Source organism: Rhipicephalus sanguineus, chromosome 6, assembly GCF_013339695.2.
Source record: "Rhipicephalus sanguineus isolate Rsan-2018 chromosome 6, BIME_Rsan_1.4, whole genome shotgun sequence".
NCBI lineage: Eukaryota > Metazoa > Arthropoda > Arachnida > Ixodida > Ixodidae > Rhipicephalus > Rhipicephalus sanguineus.
This window is the reverse complement of record NC_051181.1, coordinates 39476901-39501582: the sequence shown is the minus strand read 5'-3', so window position 1 is coordinate 39501582 and position 24682 is coordinate 39476901. Positions and strand designations below refer to the sequence as shown.

At 47.9% G+C, this 24682-nt stretch overlaps 1 non-coding gene across 1 annotated transcript; it reads right to left on the bottom strand.

The window, feature by feature from the left end:
• On the bottom strand, window positions 1–24397 carry LOC119397223 (uncharacterized). Its single transcript, XR_007416494.1, has 3 exons — window positions 24291–24397; window positions 16752–16907; window positions 1–75 (listed from the first exon to the last, which is right to left on the bottom strand). It is a non-coding gene; the product is annotated as an uncharacterized LOC119397223 (transcript).
• Window positions 24398–24682: the final 285 nt, after the last annotated feature.

Genomic DNA, 24682 nt, shown 5'->3' with positions numbered 1-24682 from the left:
CTGAATAATTTTTTCGTGACTGTGGTCTCAGCACCATTCTTGCGCCGTTGTCAACCAGCGGGGGAGACGATCGTCCTATGAAAAAGTAAAAACGCAACTTTAACATGCTAAGTTGCAAAGAATCCCAAAACGCACTTAACATAGCGAAATTCAAGGACCACATTTTCTAAATTTCCTCTTATTATGTTATGCAAACCACACCTGGAGTATAATAATGGTTGACCAGAGGTGCTCTGCCTCTGTCCTGCTATTCTAATGTAGACTAAAGAAAGAAAGGCAAGAAGAGAGAAAGAGGCAGTGTGTGGGAGACAATGACGTACTACACTGAACTATGTACAGGCACAAGGTGGTACAGACTCCAAATGATGCTGCTAATTGTCCACAGGCATAGCTTCCAGCTACAAATGCATCATTTTAAAATATAATTACTAGTTAATGAACAAGGGAAGGTTGGAGCCAATGTTTTCACAGAGAACCCGTCTTCATCGAAGCTACTAGTCACACCCACAACATTGGTAGCACGGAATCTTCACAAGGCAGGCAAAATGCAGAAGAGAAGGATCCAGAAGAGAAGAGCCAGCAAAGCGCATGATGGTCTGTAATAACCGTGAAGTGTCTGCCATACAGGTACGGTCGGAATTTCATGATATCCCAGACGAGAGCTAAGCACTCTCGTTCGGTGATCGAATAATTTTGTTCCGAAGGAGACAAAGGGCGGCTTGCGTACGCGACGACGCGGTGCATGCCCTGTTACTGTTGTGCAAGCACTGCGCCTATACCGTGGCCAGTGGCATCGGTACGAAGCTCAGTAGTGGCCGAAGGGTCGAAGTGTGCCAGAACTGGCGGGTTGGTGAGGATGGCAACGAGGGATGAGAAAGCGTGCGCTTGTTGTTGGCCCTAAGTGAATGCAACGTCGTTTTTCAGTAGGCAGGTCAGAGGACGGGCCACGTCGGCGAAGTTCTGGACAAAGCGACGGAAGTAGGAGCACAGTCCAAGAAAACTGCGGACGTCCTTGGCCGAGCGGGGAGTTGGGAAATCTCGAACTGCTCAGACTTTCCCAGGGTCTGGTTGCACGCTCGCAGTGTCAACAAGATGGCCTAGTACGCAGATTTGGCGTTGGAAAACATCAAGCACTGTGGACAGGCGAGTAAGGTGGTTTTCGAAGGTGGTGGAAAAAACAATAACATCGTCCAGGTAGCAAAGACAGATGGACCACTTCATGCCGCGAAGGAGAGAGTCCATCATGCGCTCGAAAGTCGCGGGAGCATTACACAAGCCAAACGGCATCACCTTTGTCACGTATCTCGGGAGCGCTTGCAATGTGTGATGGAGTTGGGAGAGAGAGCGAGGCCGGAGACCGTGGCGTCACGACAAACACACTTTATAGAACTCAACACTGCAAACAAGAAGTTAACACCAAAAATTTACATCAAAATGTAACGTTAGAAAAAGTGACGCTATAGCGCGCAATCTCTAACAAATCGCAAAGCCTACAGGCTATGCTTAACTCCTATAGACTCCAAAGTCTGGCCACTATGGCGCCTCAGTCTCGCTACGCGAATCGAACGTTCTTACGGTTCGAGTTGCCCGTCGCCTCGATTCGATGCGAAGATCGACGCCCTGCCCAGTCGTCGCAGCTGCTGTTGACGTCTTGGGGTCGTCGTCGTCGATCCGCCGCGTCGCTAGTCTTCCTCGTCGCCGATCCTCCGGCCCTTCATCGAGAACATCCGTCTCGTCCAGTTAGGCCTAACTCCTGGCCTCCCCTTGGTGCCACCGGGTCGAACTGTCGACGTGGCTATCCGGTGATTGTCGGTGGGTCGCCGTCGTCTTGCCGAGCTCTGGTAGTGCTGCAGGTGCCACGAGAACTGCGTGCTGAGGCTGCCGCAAGCCCAGGACGCCTCGCTCGGTAGACCCCGAGGTCGACGGCCACCCTCCCGGGGCATGCAAAACGCTGCCTCCAGAACTCAGCCCTGCTGTTCCCGTCGCGGACGCGATGCTGGCCTGCACCACCTTGCTCCTCGACGACTCCACCGAACAATGCCCAACTCTTCTTCTGTGGTCCCACACCTCAGCTCAGGTCGCGTGGCACGCGCCTTTCTCCGGCCAATGGCTTGCGTCGACGTGGCGGGGGTGCACACCATCGGGTACTTTTCCATTCCCCGCACACCATCGACGCATTGCGCTGTCCGGCACGCGCCCCGTGCCTCTTTACTCATGACATTGGGCCCCCTTTTAAGAGTTTTTTCTTAAAAAACTGCTTCTGTCCTCCTCCTTATGGTTATGGCCCTCTGCTCTTCTGATAGTGTCTTGTAGCTTGTGCTCCATTTTCCTTGCTTGACTTATGCACACCTTCCCTTCCCCACTTTGTCACGCACTTTCACTCACAATTTACTTCACCGCACATAGTTCATACAACACCACTATCATGAGTTCTACCAACCACATGTTCATTGTCCAGAACACTATAATCTACCAGGTACGATACTACACAATGTCACAATTGGACGCTTCATTGGTGACTAATCACAAAGTGCTTGACATCTTTCTGTATGCCTGGCCAAAATGCCTCCTTCGTCACTTCCCTACGCAGGTTCTGTGTGTCTCTGAACCCATTCGCATACCAATGCTCTAAAATGACCCGTCTATAACATGCGGGCACCATTAGTTGTCTAATTAGTGTCCCTCTTTTCCAAAACTTACGGAAAATTAACTCCTTGAGTGATTCGTAGGACACTCCGTCCCTACATCCCTCTCTGGTTGGTTTACGGCCAATCCTATCTATCGCGCGCCTCAGAGTTCTGTCCCTCCTCTGTTCATTTGAGAACTCCTCAGAGGTTACACCTACACACTCCAACATTGGCACTCTATCCTTGCCTCGTGCCTCGCTATTCCCACTTCCCCTACTAGCTTCACTGCTCTTGGGGCTTCCAGTTACCTGTTTCCTTTGTTTAGCATATTTCTCACGCTGTACTGTGTCATCCACCCTTCTTACCCCTGGCCTATTTCCCAATATCACATCATAGATGGGATCTTCCATACACTTCGCTGTGAGTACACCTACGAAATAAGGAGTATCTAACCTTATTTTCGCCTCGGGTAACTCCTTCTTGGATCCATCTACAAAGACCACTGTGCCTATTCTCCCTGTGAAATCCTTTTTATTCACCAGACTTCTCCTCACTAACACAGTATCCGCTCCTGAGTCCCTCAGCACCGTTACCCGTTTGCCGTTTACCTTCCACAACTGGCATATTAACACCTTCCGACCTATCTATCACTGCACCAACTACCTCTTCCTTCCCTTCTGACCTCACTGCACATGCAGTATGCTCTACCGGTCTATTCCTACACTCGTTCGCTTTGTGCCCTCTTTTCTGACACAATTGGCAGGTAACGTGGGATTCTTGTTGACTAGTGCTAGTGCGGCAGTTCATAGCTACAGTCAAATCTCGTTACAACGAACACCACATTAACGAACATTTCAAATTAACGAACTTTTAAGAAATCCCGTGCCGACTGCTTATAGTTTCAATGTAAAAATATTTCACTACTACAAACTTCAGAATAACGAACATTTCAGAATAACGATCGTTATTTAATTCCCGTGTAATCTTAACAACACCTCAGTACTACGAACTTATATCCCGAAATGCGAGGATTCTTCGATTTCAGTGTATCGGTCATGGCAGTCGGAGCTGTAAGGTAGCAGACGACGCAGCGCGAAGAGCGGACGCCCTCCCGCTAAAACCTGAGATGGCACGGGAGGAGAAAGACGCGGGCGGAGAACTTTTTTTTTTTCCCCTTTCGTTGCGGAGGCGACAACGCATCAGGTTTTTAAAGGCCCAACCGCATGCATACCACGCGACTTTCAAGCGAAGGCTACTGTGACAAACGGGCTCCGTTGCGCTGCTCGATTGGAAACTATTGCGCGCACGCAGGCAAATTACGAAAAAGAATTACAGAGTAGATGAATGACAACATGCCAAATTTATTATTGTCTTGTTTGAGATAAAGATACCATAAAAGCGTTTCGGGACTTCCTTTTTTCGCAATCTTATGTTTAACCGCGGCAGTAGTATCTGCTGTGATCCCATGGGGCGCCCGGAAGCGTACGCTGCCTACGCTACGTCGCACTTTGCAAACTGCGTTATGTTGGGGTTAGTCCACGAGGCGCATCTCGACAACGTTTCCTCTTGCTGTCATAGAACGTTTAAGAAAAGCCGCAGCGCCTCACATCGTTGCTTCGCAGGGAGAAGGGCTACCTCACACGACGACGATGTTGACATTGCAGCAAGCTACCACCAATGCAGCAAGCTACCACCGAAACGTCAAAACGAACCGTCGATCATAAATAACGACAAAATACGGCCGCTGCCTTGCTCTCCGCGTGAGATGGGGCTGTAAATAAGGTAGTCTATAACTTGCATTCCTTGAAGTGTGCGCCGATTGGAAGCATCACAAGCAAATTGCAACCGAAGCGAGGGTCAGAGATGCTGCCATGTTGTTGGATATCGTCATGCTCACTTCCGGGCGACAAGCGATGTTTTCTGGCTTTCCAGAAACCTGGGATGCTATTGCGGAACGATTCTATTTCAGATTCCAATGCCTTTCGTGCTTTTCGCGCTTGGCCAGTGGTCAGAACGACGGTCCGTCCGCGTTATCAGCGCGATCAGCCAGCTGTGTGGGATCGGAAATAGCATCGTTTCGCGATTGCACCCCTGCGACAAGCAACGGCGATGGATGGCCCTCCGCGACAGCAAATCCTGTCGGCCGTCGCTCAAAACTCGCGTGCATGCAGTTGGGCCTTAAAGGATTGCAGCGATGACATGGACGACGATGTCACGGTAGCACCCGAAGATCGCGACGAGTCCATGTCGGCCACAGATGCGTTGGACTACTTGAGGAAACTCCGCATATTCATAGAAAAAAGCGGAACAGCGACCGAAGCGGCGGATAAAAATGCGGACGGTCTAGAATCGTTCGTGACGCAGAGTTTGTGCTGCACCCGTCAAAAAAACGATCACGGACTATTTCAAATAAACGTGCCTTGTCTGACGTTCACGTGTGCATTGTTGTGAGAAACGAGTTCAAGGACGTACCGTTGCAAAGGTAGGACGTTTGCGTTACTGAAATTCTATTGTTATGGTAAATTTTTGGGCTTTCACTATAACGACCTTTCAGAATAACGAACATTTTTCCGCGGTCCCCTGAAGTTCGTTATACCGAGATTTTACTGTATATGCCCTAGTCGATTGCACAAGAAACACCGCTGCTGTGCCCTTTGTTTACCCCTTGGGGCCTCACTGTTGCTCTCTTCTTCCTTATAATCGTCTCTGTCGCCTTTTTCTAAGTTCCTTAGACCCTGAGCCTCTACGAACTGGTCCGCTTGCTTTGCCATCTCCTCTACTGTGCTTAGCTTCCTCTCTTTCAAAAATACCGCTAAGTTTTTGCTGCACCTGTTGAGGAATTGCTCAGCAACCATTCTGTCGCGGACCCCTTCATAGGTCTTTTCTGTCTCAGACAGCTCTATCCAGCGATCAAAATAGTTAGCTAGCCGACACACAAACTGCTTGCCAGTTTCTGAATCTTCGGGCTTACACGTTCGGAACTTCTCCCGAAACCCTTCAGCCGTCAACCTGAACCTCTCTAATAAAGTCTTTTTAACTATATCGTAATCTAGAGATTCTTCTGCTGGCATGCGGCCAAACACACTTAAGGCCTCTCCCATGAGACACAGACTCAAGGCATTTGCCCACTCGCTTCTCTCCCAGCCTTGCCCTACGGCGATTCTCTCAAACCGATGCAAATAGGCATCGAGGTCGTCCCTTCGCTCATCGAAGGGTGCCATTAGCTTTCTTGGGCAAATTTGTCTCGGCGTGGGAGTAGACGAGTTGGCCAACGCCGTCGTCGGGGTACTCGCGCGACTACCGTCGTTGCGCGGAGCGACATTTATTTCAGCTAACTTCAACTTGAGCTCGAGAATCTGCTTCTCGCGCTCGTGCTGCTCCCGCGCCTCACGCGCACGCTCCTTCTCACGCTCGTACTCTCTTTCGCGCTCTTTCTGAGCGTTCTCGAAAAACCTCATCGTCTCCTCCTTATTCATTTCGCAGTCTCTGGCCACGGCCGCCAATTTCTCCCAATCCATCCTTGCAACCCCCGACGGTACGTGACTGGGCCCAAACGCTGGAAAAATCCTGGCACAGGCTCGCCACTTATTATGTCACGTATCTCGGGAGCGCTTGCAATGTGTGATGGAGTTGGGAGAGAGAACGAGGCCGGAGACCGTGGCGTCACGACAAACACACTTTATAGAACTCAACACTGCAAACAAGAAGTTAACACCAAAAATTTACATCAAAATGTAACGTTAGAAAAAGTGACGCTATAGCGCGCAATCTCTAACAAATCGCAAAGCCTACAGGCTATGCTTAACTCCTATAGACTCCACAGTCTGGCCACTATGGCGCCTCAGTCTCGCTACGCGAATCGAACGTTCTTACGGTTCGAGTTGCCCGTCGCCTCGATTCGATGCGGAGATCGACGCCCTGCCCAGTCGTCGCAGCTGCTGTTGACGTCTTGGGGTCGTCGTCGTCGATCCGCCGCGTCGCTAGTCTTCCTCGTCGCCGATCCTCCGGCCCTTCATCGAGAACATCCGTCTCGTCCAGTTAGGCCTAACTCCTGGCCTCCCCTTGGTGCCACCGGGTCGAACTGTCGACGTGGCTATCCGGTGATTGTCGGTGGGTCGCCGTCGTCTTGCCGAGCTGTGGTAGTGCTGCAGGTGCCACGAGAACTGCGTGCTGAGGCTGCCGTAAGCCCAGGACGCCTCGCTCGGTAGACCCCGAGGTCGACGGCCACCCTCCCGGGGCATGCAAAACGCTGCCTCCAGAACTCAGCCCTGCTGTTCCCGTCGCGGACGCAACGCTGGCCTGCACCACCTTGCTCCTCGACGACTCCACCGAACAATGCCCAACTCTTCTTCTGTGGTCCCACACCTCAGCTCGGGTCGCGTGGCACGCGCCTTTCTCCGGCCAATGGCTTGCGTCGACGTGGCGGGGGTGCACACCATCGGGTACTTTTCCATTCCCCGCACACCATTGACGCATTGCGCTGTCCGGCACGCGCCCCGTGCCTCTTTACTCATGACAACCTTAAACTGATAAAGTCCATCAGGGGTCACGAAGGCAGTCTTCTCTCTGTCTTGGTTGTCCACAGCAATCTGCCAGTACCCTGAGCGCAGGTCGATTGACGAGAAATATCTGGCGCCATGCAAGATCGAGTGCGTCGTCGATACGCGGGAGAGGATACACATCTTTCTTGGTAATATGGTTGAGATAGCGGTAGTCAACACAGAATCTCCAGCTATTGCCCTTTTTAACAAGGACAACAGGGGAGAACCAGGGACTGGAAGAGGGTTCGATTATGCCCTTATGAAGCATTTTATCCACCTCCCGTTGTATAATAACACGCTCCGGTGCTGACACACGGTATGGCCGTCTGTGAATGGGTCGAGCATCACCGGTATTAATGCGATGGGTGACCACGGATGTCTGGCCCAAATTACGGTCGCCGAAGTCAATGATGTCCTGGTAGGAGACGAGGAGGCGGCGGAGAGCAGAGACTTGCTCTGAAGTGAGCTCGTCGGATATCATTGGCGTGAAGCGGTCGCAAGAGGAACGTGAAGCGAATGACGGCATTGAAAAATCTGGGGTCGCATCTGTGGTCAAAGCGGAAACTGTATAGTCGGCCAGTGGTGTCAGATGTGCAAGTGACATGCCGCGAGGAAGAACTTGCGTCGAGAAGCCAAAATTTAGGACGGGAAAAGAAGTTTGATTGGCTGTAACTGTCACCACCGTGTTGGGCAGCGTGACATTGCGCGTCATGGCGACGTCAGGAATCGGGACAGCAACATAATCACCATCGGGTACTGGTGGGAATGGCGAGAACTGGACTTGAACTGCGGCTTGCGGCGGAAGTCGAAGGAACTCGAGGGATTGTAGACGAGGTGGGCCGGCAGGAGCGGCATCTGAGAACGAAGGGAGTTCTAGCCGAAGAAGTCCTGCAGAGCAGTCGATAGCGCAGCGGGTGTGGTAAGAAAGTCAATACCAAGGATGAGGTCATGAGAGCAATTTTCTAGTACAGCAAACAGAACTGACGTGTGATGATCAGAAATTGTGATTCGCGCAGTGCACATTCCTAGTACAGCAGGAGTACTCCCATCGGCTATACGGACGGTAGGAGCAATCGCGGGCGTCAGAACTTTTTGGAGGCGGCGGCGGAGGTTTGAGCTCATGACAGATATTTGTGCACCGGTATCAATAAGAGCAGTCACAGGTAAACCATCAACGAGAATTTCAAGAAGGTTACGTCGCTTGTCCGGAGTAATGAGAGGTTTTTCAGTCCGAGTCGTGTATGCAGCGTCACCTCCGGGGGCTGCACCGGCTAGTTTCCCGAGTGGCGGTCAAAGGGAGACCGAGAGCGGCGAGGTGGGGGCGAGCGGGACTGGCGACGCTGGGGCGATGGCGATCGGCTGGTTCGATGTTCCGAAAAACGCTCCGCACTTGTCTCAGCGCGAAAGGACGGAGCATATGGCGCACATTCGGAGCGGGATCCCCAATTGTAGAAGCTTGGTCGAGGTGATGAGGTCCAACGGCTGCGGCAATGGCGGGCTATGCGTCCTATCCGATGGCATGTGAAACATATGGGCCGATCATCAGGTGTACGCCATTCGGCTGGGTTTTGTCGCTTCGCGGAGGGGAGGGTCGGAGTAGCAGCAGCAATGACTGGAGAAGCCGAGTTGGGAGTAGCATTGACACTTTGAAGGTTTGGTGAAATGCCCATACAGTCGATCCCGGATATATCGAACTCGGATATATCGAATTATTGGATATATCGAACAGTTGAGAAATCCCCTTGAATTTCCCATGCAAAAGTATGGGGCTGGTGTGCACGTATATCGAACTCCCGCACAGCGAAACATCTGCAATATCGAACGCTGCGCCGCGCCGAAGCCCAGAAAATGCATTTTTCCTAACAGCTATAGATCATTTTTCGGCCGCGTTCTTATAAGTTCCAATCCTTCGTCGCGCGCAGGTGACGAAATTGCGTTGCTCTAGTTCGTTGCGCAGCGCATGTCAGTTCACCGGTATATTTGACGCGCGGTCCGCAGGTTTTAACACATGGGCTAGCGTTTTTCAAAGAGGCTGATTGCCGAGGGTACCAAAATGAGAATTCGAAGTGACTTGGCAGCCTTGTAATGTTTGCATTCCCTTCCTTGTCTGTTCGCGCACGATGGCATGCGGGTCCGCAAAGCATGGCCTTCGAGATCCGCAACCTCGCGACGTATTTAGTGTTTTCGGTTTTAAAACGCTGATCTCAGAGGCTACGCTTTTTTTCGCATTTCTCGCCAAAGTAGCGGCTGCTTTCTGCAAAGCCACAAGTGCCATCGGTATCGCCAACATGTCGACGGTGGAGAAATGTTTATTCGTGCAGCGGAATGTGTACTTTGCGCTTCGTTCTTGATAAATCGTCATTCGGGAGCCGAACTAAACATTGTCCCGCTCGTAGCGATAAAAATGATGACCGGTGCTTGGAACGACGTGAAGTAAAGCACCGTCGTGCACTGTTTCCTTACGGGCCTTGGTGCCAGGTGACGACTTTGGGCGCGTCATGACCGCCGACTACGGCGTACGGTGCGTCGGTGAATTTTGCGACTTATTAGCGTTTCCGGGCGCCGTATCGGACGGGAGCACAGCGAGTGACTTCATCGGTGCAGATAACGACGTAGCTGTTTCTGACTGCATCGATGCCGAGATCAGAGCTGACGTTGTCGGTGCTGCGGAAATGGACCCGTGCGGTTTGAAGGTGCCAGCCGCCGCTGCCACTGCTTACCCTTTACCGCGCTACAGAGCTCGCATCAGCGTTCAGCGTCAATCACCGCTGTTGTGGCGGAAGGTGCTGAATTTACTTATTTGGAAAGCTTCAATGATATTGAGGATGACTTGGTGAATTCACGGCGCGCAAGAAGCAAGACAAGTTGACGGACTTCTTTCATGCGAAATAAAGTACGCTAACTTGCAAAAGAAGTTCTCGCCTTGTTCTTTAGCATATGTGAGCGAATCGTCGTGTTCCCGCTTTTTACTATTTCAGAAAACTGTGTCGAGGCCTGCAGTGCTTTAATTAAAGCCTTAAATACGCATATTTCGTATTTCGAATTATCGATATATCGAACTATTTCGCGGTCCCCTTCGAGTTCGATATATCCGGGATCGACTGTATTCGCGATCTCTTGGCGCACCATGGCCTGTATTAATGAAACAGTAGCGAGATTGTTTCCGGTAGTGTTGTCGTTGGACATAACAGGAGCCATAGCCTCGAGTTCGCGACGGACAATCCTGGTGACGTTTTCCGGAGCTGGTAGTTGATGTAGCGTGGGTAAATCTTCGCAGCAGGACGCAGCCGCCGTGTTGGGAAGACAGTCACACCGGTGAATGATGCGCCTATTTTTTGCCTGTTCGAAGCGACGACATTCTGCAATGACCGACTCCACAGTCGAGCAATCCTTGCACAGCAGAAAATTAAAGGCGTCATCGGCAATTCCCTTTAGTATGTGTCCGACCTTGTCCTCTTCAGGCATGTCCTTGTCTATCTTGCGGCACAAAGCCAACATGTCCTGGATGTACGCGATGTACGGCTCTGTGGAAGTCTGGACACGAGTTGCGAGCTCTTTCCTTGCAGCTGCTTGTCATCCGATAGGCTTCCCAAAAAAATCTCGTAATTTTTGCTTGCAGACATCCCAACTTGTCAACTCTTCTTCATGCGTCTCGTACCAGAGTTTTTCAGTGCCACGCAAGTAGAAGAGGATGTTGGCCAGCATCAACGTTGGGTCCCAGTGGTTGCTGCTGCTGACGCGCTCATACAGAGCCAGCCAGTCGTCGACGTCCACGCCACTTGTGCCGTTAAATGTGCCAGGGTGTGCACCACAACGATCGGCTGTGGGCCTGACGGATCTTGTTCACACTGGGTCGCTTGGTCTGTCATCGTGGCAGCTGCAACGCGCCGTCCGCTGCGAAGATCCAGTTCCTGGTGCTTTATAGCGAGTAGTACCCCGCACCTCCACCAAAGATGTTACGGGGAATAAACTATATACAGTAGGCTCCTGTTAAACGAAAGCTGAAGGGACCAGGAAAATATGTTTCATTTAACAGGAGTTTCGTTTACTAAGAGATGAAAAGGGGTGCAGAATTCAAGCACAAAACCAATCATGTTAGAGGCAGTTGTTCCATTTAAGCAGCAATTTCATTTAAGAGATTTTCGTTTATTGAGAGTCTACTGTACACAGGGTATATTTGACAGTAAAAGCGTACAACGCTGCTGCAGTCCAAGCGCGTTCCGCTCAGCACTTCGTCTTCGTCGTTTGCTGCCCCTCTTCGCTCGTGACAATATTATTCAAAACACTAATATAATAATTGTTGGGGTTTAACGTCCCAAAACCTTGATGTGATTTGGGAGCTGGAAATTTTGACCACCTGGGGTTCTTTTACGTGCACCTACATCAAAGTACACGGGCCTCAAGCATTTTCACCTCCATCGAAAATGCGGCCGGGATTCAATCCTGCGACATTCAGGTCAGCAGTTGAGCACCGTAACCACTAGACCACCATGGCGGGTATTATTAGAAACGTTAGAGAGGCATGACCATGCAACCTCTAAGGCCATATTTCCACAATGTTTAAAGGGTGGTGAGCTCGATTCTGCAAAGGATAGCCACCTCACATTTTCTTTTTTGCATCGTTACACCTTTACATAAATGATATTGTTAGCATTAATAATAACACCATCTTTATCACATATGCAGATGACACAACCATATTTTTCTCTGGCAATAGCATCGACTACCTCATCTCTTATTGTAATGACACCTTAGCTCAACTGCAACAGCGGCCATCATTCAACTCAATGATGATTAACGAAAATAAAACAAAGGCTGTTGTCTTTCAAGTCAAGAATAAACCTATCCCTCCTCATGCAGACAGCACTTTTAATTCCCTTCCAGTTGATATTGTTGAGCACTTTAAATGCCTTGGTGTTCAAAACTAGCTCGCATAACTGGAATAGTAGGTCAGGTCAGATACATTCTCTCTCCAAAACTTAAAATAACTGTTTACAATTCTCTTTCCTATTCACATGCGAACTATTGTTAACTTGTCTGGGGTATGACCACAGTCTCTAATCTACAAAAACTAATGTTATGCAGAAACGATATCTATGTAATGTTTGCAATGCTGGGTATAACGCAACAACCACGGGCTTCTTCCATAAAACTCGCGTTATTTACAGCTCATAAACTATACTATTATCGGTTGAGTTCTAGATTTAAATATGAAGCAAGGCATAATATACAAAACTTACATAGTCTAGGCCATTTAGAACGAAGTTTGAATGCTGGCATGGAGCCAGGCCCGTAGCCGGGAGGGGGGGGGGGGGATTGTTTTACCGAAAATAAATGGAAATCAGTGTTTTTCTGCAATAGTGAAGGTTTTCGGCAGTTGGGCCGCCCACCCCCACCCCCTCCCCCTGAAAAAAATCCCTGGCTACGGGCCTGCATGGCGCATTTGTATTATTTAGGGGTGTGCGAATATTCGAACTTCATAATATTTTTCTAATAGTCTTTGCTATTCGATTCGCACCAAAATTTTACTATTCGAACCTCCGGAAAATAAATGTAACAGTTTTTATAATGGAAAACAAATATAACAACGATAAATCAGCATGCAAAATGCTTGGTCTTGCGTTATGGGGCACCGACGTGCGAAGCTGCTAGCCGCCTCCACCAGTGATCTGAGCGGTCACTATGCGAAGAGCTTGGCCGGGCGGTCTGCTGTCGATGCCTCAAGTGCCCATCCACGATTCCGAGGAGCCAGCGGGCGATGACATTCGTTGCTTGCGACGAAGTACATTGCAGCTTCTTCGCTTTTGCAAAAAAGCCGCAACTAGTGCGAGTTAGGCCTAACCACAAGCTTCGAGCAGTAAGCTCGATTGCGGTGTGCGTGGCCGCGGTGCCTGATGTTTCAAAGTACGTCATGCTCGATTGCCAGTACAAAGAGTCGTTCAACGATGGTCTTCATCACAAGGTCCAAAGTGCTGACAAGCAGAACCTCTAACTGCAGGTCCCACGAGTCAGTCCTGATGCGTGTCTGCAATGTTCGCGACGAGCGCGGCGCACTATCGTAATCTGATGATTGACGCTTCACTTGCAGCTGCCAAACTAAAGCGTAATTATATTCTAAGTGATCGTCGACCCGTGAACACAGAACGAGCGAATGCGTCACTAACCCTTTCAGTCACGGTGTGTACAATTGTACACATCAACTTCGAAGTCGCGTCACGCACCACGTGTTTCTTCAAATGACCTGAAAGTTAGTGTGCACATTCGTGCAGGCTTCCTGAGTGGACAACTAACGCTCATTTAATTTCATTATGCTGTATGTCGCTGCAGATGATCACTTTGCTAGAGAAACTACCATGCTCGACGATCGTTCGACGTGCGACGTTCCAGGACCAACGTCAAGAATATTCTGTTTCTTCGCTCGAAAAGCATACAACCAAAAAACAATCTGTGCATGCATTTTGGGCCTAATAGTTGATTCCTTTTATGCAAAGAGTGAAGCTGACTGATTAGAGAATAATTAGATATTTAATTACACGCTAATTAGCATTAATTACTGTAACTCACGCAAAACAGCACATTCCTTCATTTTATTTCTTGGAATGTGTTACTGAGTGCCTTGAAATCATACCATGGAGATTTTATGCATTTGCAGACACTGCATCATAATTCGTGACTGAAAGGGCTAAGCTGCGCGGTTCAACAGTGACCTCGCGATGCGCAAGCGGCAGACACTCTCCAGGAGCGTGCATCAGACCAATGACGAGGCGTGCTGGAGCAACATCACGGATGCAGCCAATGGGACACCTCAAAACGAACTTTACACATTTGTTTTTTGTAGGCTTGTTTCTGAATAGAGGACCTAGCTGCGGCGGGAAATTTGAAGACTCAGAAATGCTCTTTCCGATGAGCCCAAAATGGTGGTGCCCGGTTGCGCCATTGCGAAGCTATAATGTTTTTAGAATTTAATTTAGAATATGCTTAGGAATCCTCTGCAACTTTTTTTTTGTAATTTCGCTTCGAAGTATTAGAAAAATCGAGAATTATTCGAAAATTATTCGATTCAATTTGCACTCAAAATATTGCTATTCGCACAGCTCTAGTATTATTCTTTGCCATCACTGTTAAACCATCTTCAGTTTTGATTTGTTTGGTTGTTCCTCAGCTAAACTTAGATCTAAGATTGTTAAAGAAAACAGAGTTCATTTATCGTGGCTTTGTATTCTTTTATGCTTCTTTTTTTTTTTAGGCTATGGTGTATTACTTTTATTCTGTGCTAATCATATGTTTTTTGCTCATTGACTGTTTTTCATTGCTGTTGCCCATATGCCATAAATTACGTTCGGCTGCGGACTAGCCGAAGCCGCCTATTGGAAGCTTTTTACCATTGTCCTCCATCTGTAGAATTGTACACGGTGGAAATAAAAATTTGATTTGATTTGAGGGGCTTGACTTCCTAAAGGAACAGTGGGCAATTAGAGATGCCACAGTGAAAATCTTCTGATTATATTTGATCACCTGGAGTCCTTTAAACACTAAACACAATGAATCTGTTTAGATTGACATATTTTACTTTGAGAACTAATGATGTAAATTTCACCATCATAGGTTTCTTTGAGGGGTCATGAACCACTTTTCCAAGTAATGACCTAATGACCTCAGTATCGAAGTTTACTGCCTCCCGAATCGATTGCCGCAAAAATTTCTCGAATCCATCAGGAATGAGCGGAGTTACGGGGTTTGGGCGCACGCTCTCAGCGCTTTTTCTCTTTTCTCGTGCCGACAAGCGCACTGGAAGCTAGACAGGGAGTGATGGCACGGGGGTAAGAAGTTACGTCAGCGCGCGTCATGAAACGCGATCGCTCTCCTGCTGTGATTCGCGTGCGCGAGCGCGGCTACCGTGTACTGAGGAGTGCAGCGCCGGCAAGTGGCGGCACCCCGTGGCAAGAGGCGCATCTGATCCTAACGCCGCTCTCGATTTACGTCGGCTATCAGCCATGAGGATGCTATGTCTTTTGCGACGCGGCGATGCAGATCGCGACGTCAATCGGCAGACGCCCCGCCCACCGACGAGAGTGAGAACCGGCCTCTGTTTGAAAAGAGGGCGCCTGAGAAAACCGCAACTTCGCGGTCCGCTTGTAGCCTTTACGCGGCGCGCACGGCTGCAATATTTGGCTGAGCAGTTCATAGCCGTGTCAGCTTTCCGCAGGATGTGTTTTTTCAACAAGCCCAAGGGGTGCTTCATGACCCCTTTAAAAAATAGGAAAATCAAGGCCAAATTTTCATGCTTATATTTCACACCAAAATACCCGTACGTTAAGTCACGGATTTCAAAGTGTATTTTCCGTTAGCAAAGCGAGGTATTGGGCTAGGGAAAGAGAATGAACCATAAATTGGTCATTCCCTTTCCTTGAATTCTATTTTCCTTCATGTTTTTTCAATAAATTCAGTTGATAGTTTGCACTTGTCATGTCCACTTCAGAACACGTGCCCTCCCTAACTTCTTTTGTACCAGTAACTGTTGCCTTCATTATCCGTATGAAATCCGAATTGATGACATCACCCCCTCAATGTATGTTCTACCCACGGGTAAAAGCTAGCAAGCGCTGGCGACGAAAGTGGCTGAAGCGGAGATGAAACGAGCCAGCCATCTCCATCATGCTGAGGGCGCAAGCGATAGCATCACCCAGTGTGCGAGGGCTGCCATCTATTGCTGCTCAGCAAAGGGGAAATGCCTGGCCTATCTTGAAGGAGCACAAAGGAACGCATGGGTGTGTGGGAGGGAGGGGGGAGGGTTGTCGCTTGAGCAGACCGAACTTTGATGGTAAGGGTGCGGTTTCATCTACAGCACAAAAACCAACCGCTTCAGTCCCTGGAGTGGCCGTTTAAGTATGTGTGAATTGCAAATTTGCATCTTGTGATGAGCACCGCCAATACATGCAAAGCGTAGAAAAAAAATTGCGGCTCTCTTGCATGGAGCGTTTGGAAACGATGACACAGAACATAAAGGCTGCGGCTAAAGAGCGGATGACTCGTCCTGCTTTTCCAATGTGCGTGCGCAAGTAAATGATGCGTAAATGACTGCTCGTGTACACGATCGACTGACTAAATGTACAGATGTACTACATCAAGCTCACTGCGACAGCCACAGATCGCCATATTAACAACTATGCACTTATTTCAAACAAAAAACCACCAATTGCACGCTATCGCCTGCTGCTATGTGCAGCCAGCAGCTTTGCAGGCACCCCGATGACGTCACGAAGCTTTGACCAATCGTAGCGGCAGAGAGATGTGCGGCGCCGTCCCAGGCGCGTGCTGTGTGTTTTTGCCAAAATACAGTTGCGCGCGCTTGTTTATGCAAATTTTCGACGTGTTTTTCGAGCTCGCCGCACCAAATTATATAACATCACACAGTAACCCCTTGTTTTTTTTTTCAAAAATTGCTTCAGTGTCTTTGAAGAGCGTTCATGATTACATAAACTCCTTTCCAATGTCATACAGGGCAAAATATTTCTGCCTGTAGTCACTCTCACCAGCAACATGGTTAACCAGTGTAAACATTATACAAAAATTTCACTCTCACCTTTAGGTGGTTCAGAAGGTTCCTTTCTAGGCCTTACAATCAGAGGCCGCTTGGAGACCTCGGGAGGAGTTGTTGAAGGAGCCTTCTTGGACCTCTTTGCAGCAGCTTTTGGGAGCACAGCCCACTTTTGCCTCGAGAGGGAAGGAGTCCAAGAATCTGCAAGAATTCAGAATGAGCATACCTCATACAGAAATGCATACCTATCAACACCGATATCTCCGTGGATGACTTATGCTACCTTGAGTATAATTAAACTCTAAGAGCACATTGACTGTGCAAGATGAAACAAAATTGTGCAAATGTTTGCTATAAAGAACAGTACAAGATAACGAGGAATCTATTCCTCTCGCTGATGCAAGAACAAAACAAAGAATATTGCAGCAATTAATTACCCAAGCTAAAGGCATGTCTAGAGAGGTGTGGCACATAACTAACTTCATTATTAAGCCATCCCAAAAACGTGTAATTGTTCCAGATCTGTACAGCCTTGAATACAGCGAAGCCGACCTTCCGAATAAGTTTAATGATTTTTTTGTTACTACAGCCCAAAGTCTCTTCAGAACTGATAATACCGATCTATCTTGCCACCAATACAAGACGACACCTTCGCGTTCGGAGAAATTACTTCATCTGAAGTACTAAAGACCGTCAAAGAGATGGCTGTGAACAAGGCACTTGGGCACTATGAAACAACAGCTACCCTAATAAAACACAGTATCGAATTACTCTGGCACCTACTGACAAGCATTTTTAATCTTCACCACAGGGATTTACCCAAACCAGTTAAAACTTGGTAAGGTAGTACCAATATATAAGACTGGTGACCATAATCACCTATCAAATTATCATCCGATTACAGTACTCTCTTGCATAAACACACTCTTTGAAAAACTCATAACGAAAAGAATGACTGAATGAAACTCTTTATCAAGACGCGAACATGGTTTTCGCAGAAACTGACATCCACAGCTGTCACTTTAGTGTCCAAAAGTCATTAACCATGCATTGAACAATTGCGAAATGTGCTTGGGTATATTTATTGACATCAAAAAAGCAATTGATTCCGTTGACCAACTCATCTGCAAGCTTCAGCGGAACAGAACTGCAAATTGGGCTAGATGGTGAGGATTCATTGTGGGAGAAGCGCAAGAAACGTAGACGAAAAAGAGGAGAACGACACAGGACAGGCGCTACAGGTGCTAGACACAAGACAGTGTCTTGCGCTTCGCCCACAATGAAGCTTAAGTCGTATAGATTTCATGGCACAACAATTACAGTGATGCTACCGAGGACTTCCGATTTGGAGCAATTTTTGGAGCAGCAAAATTTCCATGTTGGAGCTCTTTGGAGCAGCAGCACTTTCTATCTTGGAGCACTTTGGAGCAGATCATTTTGCATCTGGGAGCACTCTGGAGCACTTAATTTTACATCTTGAAGTGCACTAGACAAGCAAATTGCATTAACATTCAAGCACCTGAATAATTATTATGGGTCTTATGAAGAGCTAGAAATATTTCAATTCATCGCAAATCTCATGGAAATAATCAGCTTAGAAGAACAGCATATTTTACTCGATAATGCAAAAATAAGGGCTCATACAGTTGAGTGTCCTGGATTAACCTCTTCGGTGATTATTTTCGACACTAGCAAATAAACAGAATACCGGATCAGTAAAATTTTACTTTATGAAATAACAGTCTATATACGTGGTAGACAAACGCCATGACGTACAACAGTGCATCAATGCCAGGAAGTCACAATGTTCCTAATGCATTCCCATAAGACGGCTCCAAGGCAAAAGCCAGGTTCTTCTCGATCGATGTGTTGATCCTCCCCCTCCCTCTCTGCAAGCTTTCTGCACCTCACATTGTTTTTGCACTGCCTCCATGATCGACGCACCGATCACGGAAACGGTGCAAAGCGACGATGTCACGTGATGACGTCATCACGTGACATTACAACATACAGTGAACTCCCGTTAAGACGAACTCGGTTAAGACTAATTCTCGCTTATGCCGAACAACAGAGAACCATTTGTTTAGTTTCCCATCGACTCAATGCGAAAAAAATTCGCTTAAGACGAACCGCCTAACTGTACTCTTCTGTTAAGACGAACTTTCGCGGGTGATCAACAACGCTGGCGATACTGCGAAACGAACACTGCAGTCATGGTGGAGCATTCAGGTGACCGAGAAAAAGCAAAAGAGAAAAAAAAAGCACTTCCGGAGCAAAACGCGAAGCAAATCGCGACGCAGAGGGCGCGAGATAAATGAAAAAGAACTGTTGGCGGATAAAGCCGGTATCCCCTTCACTGGCTGGGGGAGGTGCGGGCTTTATCAGCAAAGAAAGCAACAAAAAGAGTAGGGGGATTTACAACTTTGACCCCCAAGCCATTGCGTCCTTTTGTATCCCCCCGCCCCTCGTTCTGTTTCCCAGCTACAAAGGAGAACAGAACACAAGAGCTCCACCAAGGGGGGCAAACGCAAGGTGAGTGTAGGGGAAAAAATAAAGAAAAAGCCACGGGAACAAAATTGTCTGTGCATTACAATCGAGTATGAAACCGAAACCACGTTTGTGGTGCACTCCCGTCAGAGGGATCAGGTGCATTGTCATTGCCATCATACAATGGCGGCCGACCACGTTTTATGGTCTGTTCGCGTTGGTTTGTTGGTTCGCGTAGGAACTGTGCGCGTTGTACCTGTTTCCAGTGAAGTGCAAATTGTGATGAGCCATTTTGATTATGGAAGTGCACGACAAGGGAAGGCTATTTTGTACACTGGATATAGCTGCGTCATGTCTTTTTCGTGCGCGCGAGGCTTGTGACCGTGAGTAGCGCAATGGGATATCTTCAACTGCACGTCGATCAGGAAAAGTTACTACGGGTCGAAAACAGGAAAATATCCGAACCTCGAAGAAAACCTTGCAGGCTTTCTTAAGCAACTCAGTGTATCATGACTGTCAAGGCAACAGTACGCCACCGAGGCGTATCTAGAAGCGATCTTAGAGCCAGCAAAACAGGCTCACAGAAGAAAAGGAACTGCCAGGAGAATAAATTTACATTATTTGAAGATAAATTGTGCTTCTCTCTCTCTCTCTTTTTTGTAATCGTCAACATAAGAGCGTGCTACAGTTTTACCATTAAAATGTGGTAGCAGTATCTTCATGAAATTTTTTATTTTTGGACCCGCGAAATCAGGTGCTCGTACGGTTCGTGTAAATACTCTGCTTGTAGTTTTTTCTCTAGATGAGCCAAATAATTGCTTTTTCTTGTCTTTTTGCCCCTATTGTAAGTCTACTCCGGTCAGTGTTTTCAAGTAACATATTTGGATGAACTTGGCATGTTAGCATCTCTTTTTGGGCGCACTTCTGATAAGCAGAACTACTGATAAGACAAACAGTTGATCGCGATCCCTTCGAGTTCGTCTTAACGGGAGTCTACTGTATGACGCCATGATGATGTCACAAATTCAGACAATCTATGACGTCATGACGACGCCATCACGTGATGATTATTTTTGCATAAATCGATTGACGCCGCCACCGGTCAATTTTCGTGTTTGATGAAGCATAGGCTTTCGCATTAATATTGCGTATTGAACAATAACAGCCTGACTGTTAACAACCTGGCCTTGCATACCAAACTGTTCTCCACCATGCCACCTTCACCTCTGTGCCATGTGCGAAACAGCTTCATTTATCATCCACTGAGATTAGAATGGCTCCTCAATTTTATTTTTATTTTTACTGTGATATGGACACTCTCGTTGGGTTTTTGCCGTCACCGTTTGCCGTAATTTTCCGTACAAAGTCCAAATTGATAACATCACCAGGAGCATTCTAACCGCGGGTAAAAGCTCGCGAGTGCTGGTGTCGAACATGGCTGAAGCAGAGATTAAACGAGCCGGCCATCACCGTCGCGGGGAGAGCGCATGCGATAACATCCCGCGTGCGGGCCTGCCGTCGATTGCTCATCAAACAGAGAGGAAACGCCCCACCCGCCCGCCTTTCCTTAGGAGCATGAAGGGACGCAAGGGGTGGGGTGATAGAGACTGCATCGCTCGAAGGGCGCAGTCACTGGTGCACACTATCTCGAGGCATCAAGAGACAGCTCGTAAACTTGCTGTGCTCTCAACACTTACTTCGCATTTAGAAAACTCGCAGCATGAAAACCAATTCGGTTCCTGGTGCAGCCTTATTCCCTTAAACCAGCGTTTTGCCGAGTTACTCGAGATCGGATCCAAAAGAGTTAGCTGTGAGCTTTACTTCCTATAACAATACAATTTGTTGGTATCGCATTCGTTGCTTCACCCTTAAGTGAAAGTTTTTTTTAACCGTCGGCTATTAGCCCTGGAAAGCGAGGGGCAGACAACATGGCATAGCCGCTTCACAGTGGGCCGTCAGTGACGGGCCCGCTACTGACAGCGGCGCATATTAAAACGCAATTACGGCTGCTTCGACCAGGAGGCATGTTTTTGTTGCTCAGATGACATTTTATTGCAACAGCAATTCTATAAACACTCTCGACGGGTTTTTGTGCCGTCATGTCCCGTATAAAGTCCAAATTGATAGCATCCCCCCGTGCGTCGTATGTTCTACCGCGCGTAAAAGCACATGAGTGGGGCCGACGAACGCGGCTCAAGCAGATACTAAACGAGCCGGCCCATCTCTGTCGCTCAAAGGGCGCATGCGATAACATCACCCTGCTCGGGAGGCCTGCCGTCGAAGCAGAGGAAACACCCCACCTGTCTTGAACATGCATTGAAAAGATGCGAGGGGGAGGGGGGTGTCGCTAGAGCAGCAACTTTGAACTTTGATTTTAAGGGTGGGGTCGCAATCGCTGGCGCGCGCGGTATGGGCAGCCATGCGCGGTATGGGCAGCCATGCGCGGTATGGGCAGCCATGCGCAGGTGGCTCATTATACCCTTCTACATGCTCCGCTCTCAATGCGAACAGACTGTGCGGAAAGAGCATCTCTTCCCTGGAGCGGCCGTATTCCCTCACACCAACGTTTTTTTAGAGTTACGCGAAGTCGGATCCCTGCTATCCCATTCATTGCTTTACCCTTGCGGTGAAACTGACATTTTTTTAAAAAAAGCAAGCAAAAAATTCGAATCTGAAACCTAGCAGTCACGAGCTCGAAAGGGCAGGGCTTTTAAGGGGTATTTACTGCAGAGCGATTACAAACCCGGATGTGCTGGTGCAAGGAATTACGAAAAATTTCTTCTGGATGAAGATCCATGGATAAAGTATATCTGAGGAAAAGTGTCAATGCGTTCCCACAGTTCATGTGCTCTTCATTAGACGCAAAGCACGGAAAATTCGATATTCTTCCATATATCTATTGCTAGTGATCCCAGATTTCATTCCGCGATGTCCAGAAATAGAAGTGACAGACATTTTAGTGGCACACGTGTAGTTATTACTAAACACTGCTTTCATTATATGCCGTGCGACGCTTGAAACGAGCTATCAGCAGTGTTTCTGGAACAAACGACGTCCGTCGATGAATCGCCGCCCCATTTTCACGCTGCTGATTGGCCTAGACGTCACGGGCCTCTGCGGAGAGCGCATTTTGCTGCCAAGCCGACTTGCACAACAGAAGCTGCGTTGGCACCGTGCATGGCATCATGGCTTACTCGGCACGCAAGTGCGAGCGCTGTTTATTCAGCAGAATAGTTGTTGGCCCGTGGTTTTAACTTTGACGGCCCCAAGATCAAGCCGCACATGTTTTGAGGCGCCGGCGGTGCGATTGCCGGTGATTCAGCCCCAAACCCGAGACGCTGGCACAGCGTGGCACAATTTTCGTCAACGTTATCAGGTTGGCGCAGTAAATACAGTTTGGCGCACTTTGGCACAGGAGCGGAATTACTGTAAGTTCTGCAATTAAGTACCCGAGCAATGGTACACAATCCACACGAATAGCACAAACGAAATGAGACATTTAAATGCATAACAGCTGGAGTCCTGCAGGGCTCGGTACTTGACCTTTTTTCGTTGTTTATTAGTGTTATCCTTCATATCTTGCACATTCAAAGGCTGTACTCTACGCGAATAACACTGCCCTTTTGATAACACACTGTTCCATTGAAACGGGAGAACTCCTTGCAAATGAAGCCCTGAACAATACAATGAGATGGTTTGCCAGCATTACACTCACCATAAATACAAATAACACAAAGTATAGCATTTTCGTCTGAAACCGCAGCCCCACCCCGGATAACTCTCCGCCTTAATGGAGTAACCATAGAACGCATCAAGACGTATAAAAATTTGGGAGTGATACTAAAGTGACTTTCATTGGGTATTCCACACTGACCATCTATGCAAAACGTCGAATGGTTGTCTAACATTGCTTTAAGGCACGATCCCATTTTAGCAAAAGAATACTGCGTTTATATATTTCAGCATATTTCGTTGCCATATGACCTATTGTATACAATCATGGGGTCATACCTACCCGTTGCACTGCAAAGTTATGAGTATATTACAGAAGAGGGCGATAAGAATTACGACCTTCCCACCTGCAACCGCCCCATCTGCTCCGCTCTTTGGCGATCTTGATATCATGCGCTTCACTCAGGCTCAAGGGGCCATCAGGCTCAGTGACGCACAAGGGGCCATCTTGGGAGTTTGGTCCCTGACATCATCACAACTAGCCAGACTGCTTCGTGAAGTCACCAGAATTTGTACTGCAGCCTGACATCAAGCTAGAGTCGATGCCGGTAGGTGCTCCATAGAAAAATTGACTTTCTTATCCAAATAAAATATCTTAGCAGCATTTTCTGAGCTTCACACTTGCTCGCAGCCGTCCCTGCATACAGGAGATTTGTATGGCAGAGTAAACTCGCCTTCGAAAAAAGGTGTCAGTACCCCTTTAAGAATTATTGCCTTTGCACTTCTGATTGTTCAGTATGCACCGCATGCAATTATTTACCTTCACTGTATTAGACAAATATCGCTTTATACATATTTGCTTATTTTAGACCTTTATGATGTGAATGCTTTTTAATTCGTCCTTTGCTTTCACGTCATTACATACCGTTTTATGCAATGGATCCACTACTAGCCTACCTGGCTATAAATCCAGATGCGGTACAATATATTTCGTACAATGGCTGTTTTACCACAAAACATTTCATGTCACTTCAATATCCTCCTCCTCTGCACCCGTCATGTTCAAAGGCTCTGGCCTAGTTGTAGGCACTTCAGGAGGAGTTTTCTCTTTAGCAAACATTTGCAAACCAGACTTCTGTCCAGCCAAGCAGTTCAGTTCGAAGATCTCCCCGAATTCTGCCAGAAAGCGCTCTTAGGCTTAACCCTAGAGGCACACACCGGCGAGGCCTTTGACATACGAGACTCGTTCCTTTGCATTTCGCGCGACATCTCTGCAGTTCCGAGGTTTTTCATTGTTTTGCAGTGCACAGCTCTCGCTTCTATCTCTGGTAAATATCTGCTGTGCTGTGATTTCACGGGACGTTAAAGAACTTCTGCCGCTAACTAATTCTGTACTAATTCTGTGCCTCACTGCCAAACACTCACTCGTGCCTGTCGAATCGGTGTCCTCGTCAATCTCGGAATCCTGGAAGCTCACAGGTCTCGGCGGAGGCTGTACAACAGAAGCCCTGGCTTCATTTTGCAGGCCACCTGAAACAATACAGGAAACGCGAAGTCACAATTATAGTACATCTATTCAAATATATCTAGCGCATTTCCCGTTGTATCAGACGCACCTTTGCTTCAGATATTTTTCACTGGTGCGTCTTATATATGCGAAAAGTTCTGCGATTCTGCAAGACCAATATGTCCATATTTCATTCGAGAGTACGATGAACTAAGCGGGACAGCATTAAATGCTGTCCCCTCATCAAATGCTCTTGTTTGTCACGTTTTCTTTATTTTTGGCATAACCCGCTTTTAACAATAATCTGTTA